We start from the raw sequence: 18,798 nt of genomic DNA, 5'->3' as shown, positions 1-18,798 counted from the left end.
AATTAAAGAAACACATCGATAATAATACAGCAATATTAGGGGACTTTTACACCCCACTCACTGCAATGGACAGATCGTCCAAGCAGAAGATCAATAAGGAAACAAGAGCTTTGAATGTCACACTGAACTAAATGGACTTCACAGGTATATTCAGAACATTCCATCCTAAAGCAACAGAATACATATTCTTCTTGAGTGCACAAGGAACATTCTCCAAAATAGATCACATATTAGGTCACAAATTAGGTCCTAACCAGTACCAAAATAATGGGATCATTCCCTGCATATTTTTGGATCACAATGTTTTAAAACTGGAACTCAATTGCAAGAGGAAATTTGGAAAGAACTAAAATACATAATGACTAAAGAGCATCCTGCTAAAGAATGAGTCAACCCGGAAATTAAAGAAGAATTTTTAAAATTCATGGAAACAAATGAAAATGAAGACAAAACTGTCCAAAACCTTTGGAATGCAGCAAAGGTGGTCCTAAGAGGGAAGTATACAGCAATATAAGCCTTTCTCAAGAAACAAGAAAGGTCTCAAATACACAACCTAACCTTGCACCTAAAAGAAGTGGAGAAAGAACATCATATAAAGCCAAACCCAGTAGGAGAAGAGAAATAATAAAGATTAGAGCATAAATCAATGAAATAGAAACCAAAAGAATGATAGAACAGATCAATGAAATTAAGAACTGTTTCTTTAAAAGAATCAATCAGATTGATCCCTGGCCATACTTATCAAAAAGAAAAGATAAAGGACCCAAATAAATAAAATCATGAATAAAAGAGTAGAGATCACAACCAACACCAGAGAAATACAGACAATTATAAGAACATATTATGAGCAACTATATGCCAACTAATTAGGCAATCTGGAAAAAAATAGATGTATTCCTAAAGACATATAAACTACCAAAACTGAAACAGGAGGAAATAGAAAACCTGAACAGACCCATAACTGGCAAGGAAATTGAAGCAGTAATCAAAAATCTCCTAACAAACAAGAATCCAGGGCCTCATGGCTTCCCAGAGAAACTCTAGCATATGTTTAAAGAAGAATTAGTACCTATTCTTCTGAAGCTGTGTCAAAAAAAAGAAATGAAAGGAAAACTTCCAAACTCTTTCTATGATGCCAGCGTTACCATGATCCCAAAACCAGACAAAGACTCCACCGAAAAGGAGAGTTACAGACAAATATCCTTGATGAACATAGATGCCAAAATTCTCACCAAAATACTAGCCAATAGGATTCAACAGTACATTAAAGGGATTATTCACCACAATCCAGTGGGATTTATTCCTGAGCTGCAAGGATTGTTCAACATCCACAAATCAATCAATGTGAGACATTACTTTAATAAAAGACAAGACAAGACCCATATGATCTTCTCAATAGATGCAGAGAAAGTATTTGACAAAGTACAGCATCCTTTCTTAATTAAAATTCTTCACAGTGTAGGGATAAAAGAACATACCTCAGTATCATAAAAGCCATATCTGAAAAGCCTACAATGAATATCATTCTCAGTGAGGAAAAACTAAGAGCTTTTCCCCTTATGACAGGAACATAGCAGGGATGTCCACTATTACCACTGCTGTTCAACATAGTACTAGAAGTCCTAGCCTCAGCAATCAGAAAACAAAGAGAAATAAAAGGCATCTGAATCAGCAAAGAAGAAGTCAAACTCTCACTCTGCAGATGACATGATACTCTATATGGAAAAACCCAAAATATTCCACCCCAAAATTGCTAGAACTCATATAGGAATTCAGCAATGAGACAGGATATAATATCAATGCACAGAAATCAGTTGCATTTCTATACACTAAAAGTGAGACAGAAGAAAGAGAACTTAAGGACTTCATCTCATTTATAATGACACCCAAAGCCATAAGAAACCTAGAAATAAACCAAACTGAAGAGGAAAGGGTCTGTATTCAGAAAACTATTGAACACTCATGAAAGAAATTGAGAATGACACAAAGAAATGGAAAAGCATTCCATGCTCATGGATTAGAAAAACAAATATTCTTAAAATGTCTATGCTACCTAGATCAATCTATATATTCAATGCAATCCCTATAAAAATACCATCAATTTATTTCACAGAGTTGGAACAAGTAATCTTAAAATTTGTATGGACCCAGAAAGTCCCTGAATAGCCAAAGGAATGTTGAAAAAGAAAACCAAAACTAATGGCATTACAATTCTGGACTTCAAGCTCTATTGCAAAGTTCTACCATCAAGATAGTATGATAATGGCACAAAAACACATAGATCAATGGAACAGACTTAAAAAAAAACAGAAATGGGCCCTCAGATCTATGCTTAACTAATCTTAACAGGAAAATATATCCAATGGGAAAAAAAAAACAGTCTCTTCAAGAAATGGTATTGGGAAAACTGGACAGTCACACACAGAAGAATGAAACTGGATCATATCCTCACACCATACACAAAAATAGACTCAAAATGAATGAAAGACACAAATGTGAGGCAGGAAACCATCAAAATCCTAGAGGAGAACACAGGTAGTAACCTCTGTGTCCTCAGCCACAGCAAATTCCTCCTAGATACATCTCCAAAGGCAAGGGAAACAAAGACAAAAATGAACACTTGGGATTTCATCAAGATAAAAAGCTTTTGCACAGCAAAGTAAACCATCAACAAAACCAAAAGACAATTGACAGAATGGGAAAAGATATTTGCAAATGACACAGCAGATAAAGGGCTAGTATCCAAAATCTATAAAGATCTTATTAAACTCAACACCCAAAGACCAAAAACTCCAATTAAGAAATGGGCAGAAGACATGACCAGACATTTCTCCAAAGAAAACATACAAATGGCCAACAGACACATGAAAAAAATGCTCAACATCACTCACTATCAGGGAAAATACATATCAAAACCACAATGAGATATCACCTCACACCATCAGAATGGCTAAAATGAACAAGTCAGAAAATGACAGAAGTTGGTGAGGATGCAGAGAAAGGGGAACCCTCTTACATTCTTGGTGGGAATGCAAGCTGGTGCAGTCACCCTGGAAAACAGTAGGGAGATTCCTCAAAAAGTTGAACAAAGAGCTATCCTACAACCCAACAATTGCACTACTGGGTATTTACCCCAAAGATATAAATGTTGTGATCCAAAGGGGCACTGTATGCCAATGTTTATAGCAGCAATGCCCACAACAATCACACTGAGCAAAGAACTCAGATATATATCAACAGATAAATGGATAAAGAAGATGTGAGATGATAGATAGATAGATAGATAGATAGATAGATAGATCTCAAATGGAATAGTACTCAGTCATCAAAAAATGAAATCTTGACATTTGCAACAATGTGGATGGAACTAGACAATATTATGCTCGATAAAATAAGCCAATCAGAGAAAGACAATTATCACATGATCTCACTCATATGTGTAATTTAAAAAACAAAATAGAGGATTATGGGGAAGAGAGGTAAAAAAAACCAAGATGAAATCAGAGAAGGAGACAAATCATAAGAGACCTGTAATCACATGAAACAAACTAAGGGTCACTGGAGGTGAAGGGGGTGGAAGGATGGGGTAACTGGATAATGTACATTAAGTAGGGCACATGATGGAATGAGCACTGGGTATCATACAACACTGATAAATCACTGACCTCTACCTCTGAAACCAATATGTTAATTGCATTTAAATAAGTTTTTAAAAAAACATTGGGACAACTGATGAAACTGTATGAGCAGTGAAAAATCAGTGTTAATTTCTTGATTTTTTTTTTTTAATTTCTTGATTTTGATGGCTATTTTGTGATTATGTAGGAGAAAGTCCTTGTGTATTGTAATCAGGAGTGATAGCAACTTACTCTAAAATGGTTCTTGGGATCCCTGGGTGGCGCAGCAGTTTGGCACCTGCCTTTGGCCCAGGGCGTGATCCTGGAGACCCGGGATCGAATCCCACATCAGGCTCCCGGTGCATGGAGCCTGCTTCTCCCTCTGCCTGTGTCTCTGCCTCTCTCTCTCTCTCTCTGTGTGACTGTCATAAATAAATAAAAAAAAATATTAAAAAATAAATAAATAAATAAATAAATAAATAATAATAAGTAAAATGGTTCTTGAAAACAGAAATGTCATGCATTATTCTCATTTTTTTCCTGTTAAGTTTAAAGTTATTTCTTAATAACTAAAATTGTAAATTCACCCATTTCCCTCTTCACATTATTTTTCTTCAGAGTGCTTATCAACTTCTGATCTACAACACATTACTTGTTATTGTCTGCCTTCCTCTATTGGAATATAGACTACAGAAATTTTTATATTACTTTTACTGCTCTATTCTAGCACCTTCCACAGTGTCTGATCCATAGATGATGCTCAAGAAATATTTGTCCAGTAAATTGACTCTTCCTATCTCCCAGGTATAGATTACCTAGAGCCAGTTAGCAGGCACAGTTCCATTCCATGACACCCATAGAAAAAGAATCTCTTCTCCAAAAGAAACAATGTGTAGAAATAAGGAAATGAAGATCTACCTACACCTAGACAAACACAGATTTACTATAGAAGAGTTCCACCCACTAGAACCAGAGATTCCCAAACTCCTTCAGTTTCATTGGTAGTTTTGAATAATGAAATAGACCAGAGCAGTCAATTTTTCTAAAAAAAAAGAAACTGCTTATAAGTCAATTCAAGTTCTCTCTTTTTCAAGCCAGATTTCTAAAAAAAAAGAAAAAGAAAAAGAAAGAAAGAAAAGAAAAAATATGTTCTGGATTGGAATAGACAATTTTTTTAATCTTCTACCCATCTCATCAAAGATTTTAATGGTCTTAGGGAAAATATAAGTCAAGGTAAAATCATCTTGACTGATGATCTTGTTAAATCATCTTGAGGGTTTTAAATGTACACTGAGAAAAAAATGATATTTCCATTTGTAAGAGAATTCATTTGAAGTTATGCTTTTACCTTTTTTGTGTTTTCTTTATTAGCCATACAGTTCTTCAGAATGTACTTAAATTGATATGAGAATATTATGGGAAGAATCAGGAGTATTATAGCATAAAAATATGAATCTCATAGTCAGAAAAACAGAGACTTATTCCAGCTTTATCAATTATTAGCAGCTTAATCTTAGGCAGATTATTTAACCTTTCTAAGGTTAAATAAGACACTTTCTAAGTGTCTATTTCCTAATTATAAAACTGGTGGGATAATGATAATGCCTACCTTATAGACCAATTTTAAAGATAAAATACATATATATGTATAATACATATACATATGTATATGTAAAATACATATATGTGTATCTTTGCATATATATATATATATATATATATATAGAGAGAGAGAGAGAGAGAGAGAGAGAGAGAGAGCTTTTAGCACAGGGCCTGCATGTAATGATAAATATGTAAATATTAGCTTTTTGCTGTATATGTAATTGAAATATAAACTTCATATATAAAATACAAATATACAATGAACCTAATTAAAGGGAAATACATAAACAGAGTTTTTTTTCTGAGTTTCATTCTGATAAAGTTTTTTCATTTTCTGTAATTCATATTAACATATCCTTGAAAAATAATATTGTAGAGTGATATAAATGTAAAGATGCAGCTTTGACTTTGCATTGTTAATATTTATGAGAAGCTCAAATTTTATGTAGAAATTATATTATCTCAATTTGAAATTGACTTGTAAAATATGACATTTCATTTTCATTTGCACACATTTTATCTCTCACTGATTAAATAATTTCCCAAATCAGCTTGAATTTGTCATATCTGTTTATAGCTAAAGGTAACAACCAAATTGTTTTGGGCTAATTTACATAGTAAGTATAGTGGAATTGTTATTCTATATAATGCATCAGATATGGATTAGTTCAATAAAATGCTAAAGAATTTAATAATGTAAGTTGATTTTGTGATCTGTATACATCGGTATTCAAATTAAATTAAATGCTAAAATAATGTTTTAAAGCAAGCTTTACACAGGCTACTTGTTCTCTTTTTCAGCTAACATAGTTCTATAACATAAGCTTAGTCTCATATTAAATCTGGTTTTGTAGAGCTAGTCCCAGTTGCTTCTGATTCATTTTACTCTAAAGTTGGGTAGCAAAATATTTCCAGTCCTCAGACCTAGTCTTGAGTTTCAAGTCTTCCAGCTTATCTCAAACCCAACTAATGTCAGGAAAGCTTATAATGATTGATGATGTAAAGATGGTTAATAAATACCTCAGCAGTTACAGCACAGAGGCTCAGTGCAATGTCATTTTAATTGTGTATTAATTATCTGCTAGAGTCTAGATCTTGGAGGAGCAATTAAGCTTGCAATAAATATTAGGTCTCTAGATAGATAGATAGATGATAGATGATAGATAAATAGATAGATAGATAGATAGATAGATAGATATAGAGATAGAGATAGATATAGATAAAGATGTAGACCAAGATATATATAAAACTTTTATATATTCAAATTTTCCAAAATTAAGCTGCCAAACCAAAGACTTTTGTGCATTTTATTCTAAGATGTCCTACAATAACAATATTCTTACTACAATCCACCCATGTCCGCTGGTGGTGGCAGGGTAGGTAGGGGAAAGATGTCAGCCTAGGATGTCATCACACAGGGGCTCAGGCAGAAAAAGTCTCCATCTCTATGTTCCAAGCTAAAAAGAAAGGACAACAGCAAGTCACATAAAAACTCTAACATTTTACCCAGAAATGATGTTATTGCTCACATTGCATTGACCAAAGCAAGATACATGGTCCCATCAAGTTTCAAAGGTACAAGAAAAACAATTCTACCATACACCATAAAGGAGAGAACTGGAAAAACTTGGTTAACAACATGAAAGACCACCATAATATGCCCAACACCACATAAAATATCCCATTCATTGTTCTTCCACAGGCAAAATGCACTCATCACTTCCTCTTGGAGTCAATTCAAAAGTCATGGCATCAAGTTCAGAGCTCATGCTCTTTGGGTGATGTACAAAAAACTCTGCACCAGAGATTAATAGAAAGTATTTTATGTGGCTTCTTTTGATCCAGAGGCTATAAAATAAAATGGTAAGTTTTTATTCCCAAAAACCCAATATACAACAGTGAAGCAGGGCAGGATAATCAAAAATAAATACATTCACAAAGGTAAAAAAAAAAAAAAAAAAAAGTGTAGAAGACATTGGTCCTTAGCAATTTTGAAATCTTCAAGGCAGAATTCTGAGGACCTCCTTAAGAGGTGAGAAATGATTGTTGATTAAACATTGATTTCAGTTAGAAATCAGAAAATAACACCCTTCTTATTTTCTTTATGATCCCTGGCTCATCCTTTGGGATATTCTTCTCTCCCCTTAGTTTCTTTGGCCACACATAGAGTGAGCATCAAGATATACACACTTCATGAAGTTTGAGGAGCTTTCTCCTGCCCATAGATGAAATATATTAAGCCTCAAACAGTCACTTTTTGTACTCTAGGATAATAGTTTACCAGAACCACTTTCTTACAATCACAACAAATGTTTTATCTTTTTTATTCTAGTCACTTCAATGTGCCAAGAGCCACAGCCATAATTCATTTCTGGACATATTTCTTTAATTTATTTGTTTTGTTTGTTTTGCTTTTTTGCCACCATGTATTACCCACTTTCAATACAATTATGTATTCTATGAATACACTATCAAGAGGATAACCACTTTAATCTTTTGTTAAGCAAGCCTTTTTTGCTCAATCTGGAGTATGTACTGAATGCTTCCTTATGCCACTCATGAGTTTTAGCAATGAATATAATTAGCAAACATCAAGGTTTGATCCTTAATTTATAGTTCAATTTTAATAGTCTTATCATTTTGTATTAGTTGGGATTGTGAAGCATCCGTTTGTCCAGTTCTATAAGTTTCTAAATTTATGGACTCATTCTATTCTCTTTAATCCCTGCTTGTAAGTAGACCAATTCTTTTTTGATCTTGTTTCTATCTTGTAATACCTTGTCAAATGCAATCAAGAGAAGCTCACATTTATAATAGTTTCTTTAAAACCTCTTCCCTAAGAATAAGAAATTCATTTGGTTCATGATTTTCCTTCTAAGTCATTTCATGTAATATTTCCTTAAGAGCTTTACTACAGTAATATGTTGTTTTCTATCCCTTTAGTCTCCAATAACCATTTTTGAAGGTTAACTTCAAATGCCTAAGCCAATGTCACATATTTTAGATTTTTGTATTATGACAGTGTTTACTTCTGGTACCAATTTTCTATAAGGTAGACTTCACTATGCTGTAGTAATAAATTCGGTAATGATCAGGATTTCTAGGGGATATGGTGGTGTAGAAGGAACCTACACCTCATCCCACAGATACAGATAACAGCCACATCTGAGTAAATAACCCAGAAAATTACTGGAACAATGGCAGAACAAACTCTACACAGCTAAATGTAGAGAAGAGGCCACACTGAAGAGGGTATGAAAAGTAGAGACAGAGTCAGGAGATAGACTTCAGGACTATCCACAAGAGGGAGAGACACTTCAGGGACAGGGAGGGAGGACAACAGAATTTCAAGCCAGGGATCCCACATGGGGAAGACGAATCACCATGTTTGGCTTTGAAAACCAAAGAGACCAAATTTCATGATTCTTACAAACAGAGGGGTTAAAAATCAGCAGTCTCCCGGAAAGATGAGAGGAAACTGAGTCACCACCCTTAAAGAAATAACAACAAATAGTCCTGTGGAGACACAGCATTGAAGCAGCAGTTTGAAAAATGCCTAAGGTATATAATGATGACATTTGTTTACTAATCTCAGAGTGTGTGCTGGAGGATCATGGATCATTGAGAGACTTCTCTAGAAACAAAGGAGCTGGCAGACATATTTGCCTCCCCTACATCTCAGCCTATATACACGAACACCTGCAGAAACCAAATGTGGTGCTAACACTTGCTACCTAACTTGTTAACAGCATATCCACCCATGCCTTTTCCTGTAGACATGCCTTCCTCTAGCCAGAACCCAGTTCCAGGACGCTCCCAGAGAAGACCCATGCAAACCTTTCTAATACTGCCACCCTGCTCCACATGCTTCTGCTGATCTATCCCTTCTAAACTGGCTTGCCATGGTTGCTTGGCAGCTGAAGATCTCCTCCATCCAGCACAAAACTTGCTGGCACCATATGTTCCACCTCTGCATTTTCTTGCAGTTCAGTACTACTGCATCTCTGGCAAATTCCTGGTCTGACTCAACTAAATCCCAAGGCAGCCCCAGATTGGCTGACTAACACAGGGACCAAACCCTGCCCACAACTGGCAAAAGGAGCCATTGGAGATGACTGGACTGAAGGCAAAAGTGCCTCAGCCACATTAGGGTAAACACAACACACATAGGAGACACTCTGAAGCACAAGGTTCTGGTGAACAGGGGGGCAGTGAAGGAACTCTGCAAGGCACTATAGGAACTCTTCTTCATAAGCCCACTATTTTCAAGAGAGGAGATGTAGCTGACTTTCATAACACAAAGAAGTAGACACAGAATAAGACAAAATGAGGAGACAGGGGAATATGTCCCAAAAGAAAGAACAGGACAAAACCACAGCAAGAGATCTAAATAAAATTGAGATGTGTGCTTGATAGAGAATTTAAAGTAATAGTAAAGATACTCACTGGACTTGAAAAGAATGGAGGACCTCAGTAAGACCCTTAACAAAGAGATAGATGACATAACAAAGAACGAGCTCAATAAATGAAATTAAAAATATACTAGAGGGAATAAATAGACCAGGAGAATCAGAAGATGGGGTCAGTGACCTAGAGGACAGAGTAGTGGAAAGGAATCAAGCAAAACAGGAGGAAGAGAAAAATAAGAGTAAAAAAGGAAAATAGATGTAAAGAACTCAGAAATACCATCAAGCATAATAACATTTGCATTATAGGGATTCCAGAAGGAGAAGAGAGAGAAAAGAAGCCAGGACAATTTATTTGAATAAATAGTAGGTGAAAACTTCCTGAATCTGGAAAAGGAAACAGAAATCCAGATCCAACAGGCACAAAGATCCCCCAACAAAATCAACTCAAAGAGGTCCACAGCAAGACATGTAGTAATTAAAATGGCAAAAAGTAGTGATAAAGAAAATTTTTAAACCAGCAAGATAAAAGAAAACTGTTACATACAAGGGAAACTCTATAAATAGACTCTCAGTTGATTTTTCAACAGAAGCTTTGCAGGACAGAAGGGAGTGGTGTGATATATTCAAAGTGCTGAAACAAAACAAAAACAAACAAACAAAAAACTGCAGCCAAAAATCCTCTATCCAGCAAAGCTGTTATGCAGAATAGAAGGAGAGATAAAGGGATACCTGGGTGGCTCAGTCCATTAAATATCTGTTTTCAGCTCAGGTCATGACCAAAGGGCCCTGAATCAAACTCCACTGCTGACAGGGAGTCTGCTTCTCCCTTTCCCTTGGCCTGCTGCTCTGCTAGCTTGTTTTCTTTCTGTGTCAAATAAAATAAATAAAATATTTTAAAAAGAGAGAGAGAGATAAAGTTTCCCAGAAAAACAAAAGTTAAAGGAATTCATGACAATTAAAAGAGCCCTATAAGAAATGTTAAGGGGGAGCTTTTGAGTGGAAAGAAAGACCATAAATAGGAGTTAAAAAAAAATAGGAAAAACAAAAGCAGTAAAAGTAAGTATATCAATAAAAATCAGTCAAGGTATTCACAAAAAAAAAAAAACAAAAAAACATGTAAAGTCTGACATAATAAACCTAAAATATAGAGGAAAGAGGAGTAAAGAGTGAGTTCAAAATTAACTGACCATTATCTTAATATAGATTGCTATATGCTGAAGAGATTATATATACATCTAATGGTAACTACAAATCAAAAACCAGTATACAAAAAAGAAGAGAAAGGGATCCAGGTATATCATCAAAGAAAGCCAGCAAACCATGAGAGAAGAGAGTAAAAAAAGAAAGGAATAGAAAAGAACTACAAAATCGACCATAAAACAAGTCACAAAATAGCACTAAGTATATACCTATCAATAATTACTTTGATTGTAAATGAACTAAATGCTCCAGTCAAAAGACACAGGGTGGTAGAATGGGTAAAAAAGCAAGACCCTTCTATATGCTGCCTACAAGAGACTCATTTCAGACCTATTGTAAAAATACAAATAGATTGAAAGTGAAGGAATGAAAAGTATTTATCATGCAAATGGAAGTGAAAAGAAAACTGGGATAGTAATACTTACTGAGCAAAACAGACTTTAAAACAAAGACTATAAAAAGAAATAGAGAAGGACAGTATATAATCATTCAGGAAACAATTCAACAAGAAGATGTAACAGTTGCAAATATTTATGCATCTAATATGGGAGCACCCAGATACATAAAGCAGCAAATGACAAACATATAGGAAGTAGTTGATAATAATACAATAATAGTAGTGGACTTTAACACCCCACTTATATCAATAGGCAGATTATCCAAACTGGAAATCAACAAGGAAAACAATGGCTTTGAATTACACATTGAACCAGATGGATATGTCCAGATATAATCAGAACATTGTCTTCAAGATCACATGGAACATTCCCCAAAATAGGTCACATGTTGGGCCACAAAACAAGGCTCGACAAATTCAAAGACATTGAAGTCATATCACATACCTTTTCTGGCCACAACACTGTGAAATTAGAAATCAACAACAAGAAAATATCTGGAAAAAAACCCACAAATATATGAATGTTAAATAACATGCTAGTGAACAATGAATAGTCAACCAAGATATTAAAAAGGAAATAAAAAAATACATGGAGACAAATGAAAATAAAAACACAACGGTCCAAAATCTTAGGGATGCAGCAAAAGAGGAAATTTTATAGCTATATAAGCCTACTTCAAGAAGCAAGAAAAATCTCAAAAGAAAGCCCTAATCTTGCAACTAAAGGAGCTAGAAAAAGAAAACTGTAGAAGAAAGGAAATAATAAAGATTAGAGTATAAATAAATGAAATGGAAATTTTAAAAAATAGAACATATCAATGAAACCAGGAGCTGGTTATTTGTAAAGATTAATAATAATAATAATAATAATAATAATAATAATAATAAATCTTTAGCCAGATTCATAAAAAAATAAAAATAAAAGAGAGAGAGAGAAAGAAGGAGACACAGCGAGAAAGAGACATATATTTCAAATAAAATCAGAAATGAAAGAGGAGAAATAACTAAGACCATAGAAACACACAGAATTATGAGAATATTATGAAAAATTACATGCCAACAAAATTGGACAATCTAGAACAAATGGAAATGGAGAAGTTTTTAGAAACATATACCATACCAAAACTGAATCAGAAAAATAGAAAATTTGAACAGAGTACCAGCAATGAAACTGAATTAGTAATCAAAAAACTCCCAACAAACAAAAGTCCAGGACCAGAGCCTTCATAGATGGAATTCTACCACATATTTAAAGAAGAGTTAACACCTATTCTTCTCGAACTATTCCAAAAAATAGAAAAGGAAGGTAAACTTTCAAATTCATTCTATGAGGCTAGCATTAGCCTGATACCACTACAAAAAAGAGACTTGCATGCCAATATCTCTGATGAATATAGGTGCAGAAATCCTCAACAAAATATTACAAAACTGAATCTAACAATACATCAAAAAAGTAATTCACCATGATCAAGTGGGATTTATTCCTGGGATGCAAGAGTGGTTCAATATTCAAAAATCAATCAATGCAATACATCACCTCAATAAGAGAAAAGAAAAAAGTCATTTGATCATTTCAACAGATGCAGGAAAAGCATCTGACAAAGGACAAAGTACAATATCCATTCACAATAAAACTCCTCAACAAAGTAGGTTTGAAAGGAACATATCTCATCATAATAAAGGTCATATATAAACAATAAAGGCCACAGCTAACATCATCCTAAATGGTGAAAAACTGAGAGCTTTTCCCTTAAGATCGGGAACAAGACAAGGATCTCCACTATCACTACTTTTATTCAATATAGTACTGGAAAGGCTTAGCCTCAGCAATCATACAAGAAATAAGAAATAAAATACACTCAAATTGGTAAGAAAAAAGGAAGATGTCCACTATTTGCAGATGGCATGATACTATATATAGAAAACTCTAAAGACACCACCAAAAAACTGTAAGAACTGATAAATGAATCCAGTAAGGTCACAGGATAGAAAATCCATATTCAGAAATCTGTTGCATTTATATACACTAGTAATGAAGTAGCAGAAAGAGAAATTAATTAAACAAACCCATTTACAATTGCACCAAAAATAATAAAATACCTAGGAATAAAGTTAACCATGGAGGTGAAAGACCTATACTCTGAAAACTATGCAACACTGATGAAAGAAATTGAAGATGACACAAAGAAATGGAAAGATAATCAATGCTCATGGATTAGAAGAACCAATAATGTTAAAATGTCCACAGTACCCAAAGCAATCTACACATTTAATGCAATCTGTATCAAAATACCAACAGCAGGACACCTGGGTGGTTTAGTTGTTAAGCTTCTGCCTTCAGCTCAGGTCATGATCTCAGGGTCCTGGATCAAACCCCATAGGGGGCTTGTGCACCTGAGCTCGTTCTCTCTCTCTCTCTCTCTCTCAAGCAAATAAAGTCTTTTTTTAAAATACCAATAGTATTTTTCACAGAACTAGAATAAAAAAATCCTAAAATCTATGTGAAATCACAAAGGACCCTTGAATAGCCACGGCAATCTTGATAAAGAACAAAACTGAAGGTATTGCAATCCCAGATTTAAAGATATATTACAAAGCTATACTAATCAAAACAGTATGGTACTGGCACAAAAATAAATACATAGATTAATGAAACAGAATAGAGAGCCCAGAAATAAACCCATGATTATATGGCAAATTAATCTTTAATAACAAAGGCAAGGACATACAATGTAAAAGACAGAGTCTCCTCCACAAATAGTGTTGGGAAAACTGAAGAGCCACATACAAGAAAATGAAACTGAACCATTTTCTTATACCATACACAAAAATAAACTCAAAGTGGATTAAAGACCTAAATGTGAGAACTGAAACCATAAAAATATTAGAAGAGATCACAGGCAGTAATTTCTCTGACATCAGTCACAGCAACATTTTTCAGCAACAGTTTCCTGGAAGCAAGGGAAACAAAAGCAAAAGATCAACTATAGGGAATATATCAAAATAAAAAGCTAATCACAACAAGTGAAACAATCAAAAAACTAAAAGATAATCTATCAAATGAGAGAAGATATTTGCAAATGACATAGCCATTATAGGCTTAGTATCCAAAATATATAAAGAACTTATACAACTCATGGAAATGCAAATCAAAACCACAATGAGGGGGCACCTGGGTGGCTTAGTGGTTGAGCATCTGCTTTTGGCTCAGGTCATGATCCCAGGGTCCTGGGATGGAGTCCCACAGCGAGCTCCTTGCACGGAGTCTGCTTCTCCCTATGCCTGTGTCTCTGCCTCTCTGTGTCTCTCATAAATAAATAAAATCTTTAAACAACAAAAACAAAACAAAACCACAATCCACTGGCTCTTACAGCTTCTATGTAGAAGTGACTCACATCACTTCTATTCCAATTTCATTACCCAGTTCCATTAACCTCAAGGTATAGGAAAGTGCAATCCTATCTGTATCTGGAAATATTAGTAAATAAAACTAATCACTCAAACAGTTAAATGAGTCAATATGTAAGGATGTAAGGGCTATATTGCTTGTATATCACACATTTCACAAGTACCTCATCACCCAAGGATAATTCTAATAGAAGGATTCTCCTTTATCATTCTATGTACTTCCTTTTTTAAAAGTGTCATTCTCTTGAAGAGCAGCACTTACAAGATAAAAGAAAGCTCTTCCTTAGTCTACAATCCTAAATTCTTCTAATTGACTCTTGATCCACCTACAAGATTCCAACAAAACTTCCAACTTCCTGGCTAGTTAGCCAAAACAAACCCAGAAAAGAAGAAAAAACTAAAGATGACTAACAGTTTCCAAACTCAATACAAAACAATAGAAATAGAATGTGGTACCAGTTAAAAAAAAAAAAAAAAGAGAGAGAGAGTTCAATGGAAAAAAACTGAGAATCAAAAAATGAACTCCTACATCATCAATCGAAAAAGTCAACAGATTTTCAACAAGGGTACCAAGACAAATTCAATAGGGAAAGACTAGTAGTGTTCAAAACAAAACAACTGGATAGCCACATGCAAAAAGAATGAAATTGATCCTGTTGTATTACAAGGTCTAATATTCTGTGTGCTGCATTGACATTTTTGAGCCTCATAGGGTCCCAAAGTTCTAAGCATGAGATACCTTGCTCTTGCCTAATATGCAACTGGACCAGCTGCAACCCACTCAGTCCTCAGTCTAATGGGTTCTAGCTCCCTGTCAGCCCACAAAATTCAAATAAGCCAATCCCAAATAAGCCATGTGAAGCAGGGATCACCTCATCCCCTGGTTACTACAAAATCTGACTTCCATAGCCTCAGCTTATTCCTGCTAATCCCAGTTGCAAGCCCCATGTGGCCCTGCATGACATGCTGTGTCTCCTCCGGGAAGGAGTACATTAGTGGTTACTTAGAACTAAGAAAAGAGACTAGAGTAGTGATAGCTAAAGAACACAGATTTTCTTTTTGAGGTGATGAAAATGTTCTAAAATTAAGTGTGGTGATGTACAGACATGTGAACATATGAAAACCTATTAAATTGTATACTTTAAAGGTGTGAATTGTGTGGTAAGTGATTCATGTCTCATTAGACAAAAGGGGGGAAGGATACAAAGAGCTTTCAGAAAAAAATTAAAACAAAGAATTTTTGGAATTTAAGCTCTGAATAAATGAACCTGCTCTTTTTCCTATTACAATTTCTCCAGTTCCTGAGACTATCGTTCTTCTTCTGATTTTACTTCCTTCTTTCCAAAATTTAAGCAGAGCTCCCTGAAATGATGCTCTCTTTAACCTTAGAGATGCACAGTGGGGCCTAGATCTACCATAGCCCCAGCTGGTTACCTCTTACACAAAGCAACCTCCTCTGGGGTTATTCAGGGAGCAGCCCAACTGCCCAATACTCATCATTACCAAAAAATAATGAGTATCCTTTGGTGTGTCCTGTTCTATCATACAATAATGAGTATGAACAAGGAAGTGTTCTATCACCTAGACATTCTCACAATCTGGTTCAGCAGTTAGTCACTGCTCATTCCCCACAAATGAATCAGGATGCTATTGAAGGAGTTTGTATTCCGGACATCCAAGTAATATAGCCCATTCTCTAGAACATTGGGATGAGGTCAGGCAGGGCATCTTGCAGTCACAGTTGGAGACTACATCCCAAAATTCACCATCATAAATAATACTATGGTTCCTCTGCCCTTTCAGCAGCCATCTAGCTACAGGATGATTCTTCTAACAATGCGTATACACTTAAATGCTTAGTCTGAAAAACTTTAATTGGATCTGAAATCTTATTTCACTATCTCAAAAAAAGTGCCACATTTAACATTTAAACATTTAAAAAACTGATTGCAACTTTTGTAAAATTAAATTTTTCTAAAGAATGTTTTAATTTTTAATATACTTATGTGAATAATGTTTCTCATCAACAATAACTATTAAGAATTTAAATAGATCATCACATAAAAATTTTTATTTTTGATTGTATATGGCCATTTTAAGGGAGAAAACATCATGATATTAAAAATGATATTCTCAGAAAACAAACTCCAGTTTTTCATTAAAATTTTCAAAATATTTTATTTAGAATCACCTACAAATTCAATATATCTTCCATTTTATTTGCTATTCATTATTCTTATTATACTATTACTAAAAAATAAAATTAGCAATACAAAATTTTTCCACCCAGACCCACAGATAACTCCAAACACCACAAAAACTGTCATTTCTATATCATTTTTCTGCCACAACATGAAGAAAGTTAGGAAAGCATTAGTTTAAATCCAATGGCCAACCACTTTGAGGAAGCCCTCATTAACAATATTGTCTATTTCTCCTCTTTCCCTCACTCTCTCAAACACTGTTTTTATATCTACTACTTCATTTCCCAATCCAGTTTAATCCCTGGCAAAATCCTACTCCTAGTCTGCCATGTCTTGCTTGAGAACATAAACTATAATAAATGAGTACATAATCCTTACTAACTAAAGTCAAAGGGAATGCACCCTCATTTATTAAGAAGAGTAAAACCATCTGTTAGGGACTGAATCATGTCCCCTCTACCAAATTCATATGCTGAAGCTTGCATCCCCAAAGTAACTACATTTGGAGACTGGGCCTTCAGGGAGGTAATTAAGGTTAAATGAGATCATAAGGGTGGGGTCCTAATCTGACAAGACTTGTCCCCTTATAAGAAGAGGAGGAGACCTCGGAGATCTCCCTCTAAGCACATGCCCAGAAGAAAGATCATGTGACAACACAGGGGGACAGTGGCAGTCTGCAAACCAGTAAAGAGTTCTCCCCAAAAACTGAATTTGCCAGTACCTTCATCTTTGATTTCTAGCTTCCAGAACTGTAAGAAAATAAATTTTTGTTTATTTTTGTTTAAACCATCCAATCTGTAGTGCTCTCTTATGGCAGCCCAAGCCAACTAATAACACCATTGTAAAGAAGTTCCACACTTGGTACTTACTACATATTTTTTTGTTGTTGTTGTTTGGTTTTTTTCTTACTACATATTTTGCTGCGTCCGATTACACACTATCTTCTCTACTTCACTCTCATGGGGGAAAAAAAAACACAAAAATATCTTATCTCCAAAATAAATCCCTCTATCTGTAGCCTTCTATCAAAATTCCTCTCTGTCTTTCCCTTCTCTCTGTTATCAGGTTATTTGGGGACAAAGAATTACTAGTGACAAGGCTGTCTAATAGGAAAAGGAAAAAGAGAAATAGTCTTGAGGAAATTTTTGCTCGGAAGATAATGAAATCTGAAGAATTCTTGCTCTTCACTGAAGTCAACGCTGTGGTCATGGAAACAATTCTTCCCTCCAGGTTCATTGTCACTCTCCCTTTGAGCCTGTTGGACTAACTACTCCATTCTTGGACTTTGGTTTCCCCTTTATAGGATCTACACTCACTATCACCTTCTGTTAATTAATTTCCATCTAGAGATGAGTAGTATAATGATGAAATGGTAAATTTCCCATTTACTCTAGTATACTAAGTTGCCACTTAATTATGATACAGCTGTTTATATTTAATATGATTAGTTTATGCCTGGAGATCTTCATCTATACTCACTGTCTCCCTTTCTTCATTTTCCACTCTTTCCTCCAACTATTCCATAGAAATCACTCATGTGGCAAGCTGCATGTTACCAAACGTAGTGGCTATTTTCTGTCCTTTTCTGAACTTTTCAGCAGCAATAGCATAATTCACCACCAGCATCCTGCTTCTTGAAAGTGATTCCTTGTTTGGTGTCCATTACACTAGACTCTCTGAGCTCATCTCCTCAGTCTCCTTTCCTGCTCTTCCTTCTCTATAAAATCTCTAAATGCTGGAGCTCTCCCAGATCTGTCCAGGACCTCCTTCTCTTCTGTATCTACATGTTCTCCCTACACATTCTTAACCACTACCCTACCTTTAAATACCATTGATATGCTGATGTCTCATAAATGCATTCTCTCCAGTTCTCCAGATCCACATACTCAGCTGCTTACTTGATACACCCCCTAGAATCTCCAACAAATACTGCCAAACTGTCAGTCCAAGAAGTAATCTTG

At 35.0% G+C, this 18,798-nt stretch overlaps 1 long non-coding RNA gene across 1 annotated transcript in view; it reads right to left on the bottom strand.

The window, feature by feature from the left end:
* Positions 1-18,516, bottom strand: part of LOC144288844 (uncharacterized) — an 87,403-nt gene extending 68,887 nt beyond the window's left edge. The window contains exons 1-2 of the long non-coding RNA XR_013356850.1: positions 17,747-18,516; positions 6,563-6,676 (exon numbers count right to left, since the gene is read on the bottom strand). This is a non-coding gene — a long non-coding RNA (uncharacterized LOC144288844). The remainder of the gene's footprint in view (positions 1-6,562; positions 6,677-17,746) is intronic.
* Positions 18,517-18,798: the final 282 nt, after the last annotated feature.

This window comes from Canis aureus, chromosome 18 (genome assembly GCF_053574225.1).
Source record: "Canis aureus isolate CA01 chromosome 18, VMU_Caureus_v.1.0, whole genome shotgun sequence".
NCBI lineage: Eukaryota > Metazoa > Chordata > Mammalia > Carnivora > Canidae > Canis > Canis aureus.
The sequence above is the reverse complement of the archived record's forward strand: the minus strand, read 5'-3'. Positions and strand labels throughout refer to the sequence as shown.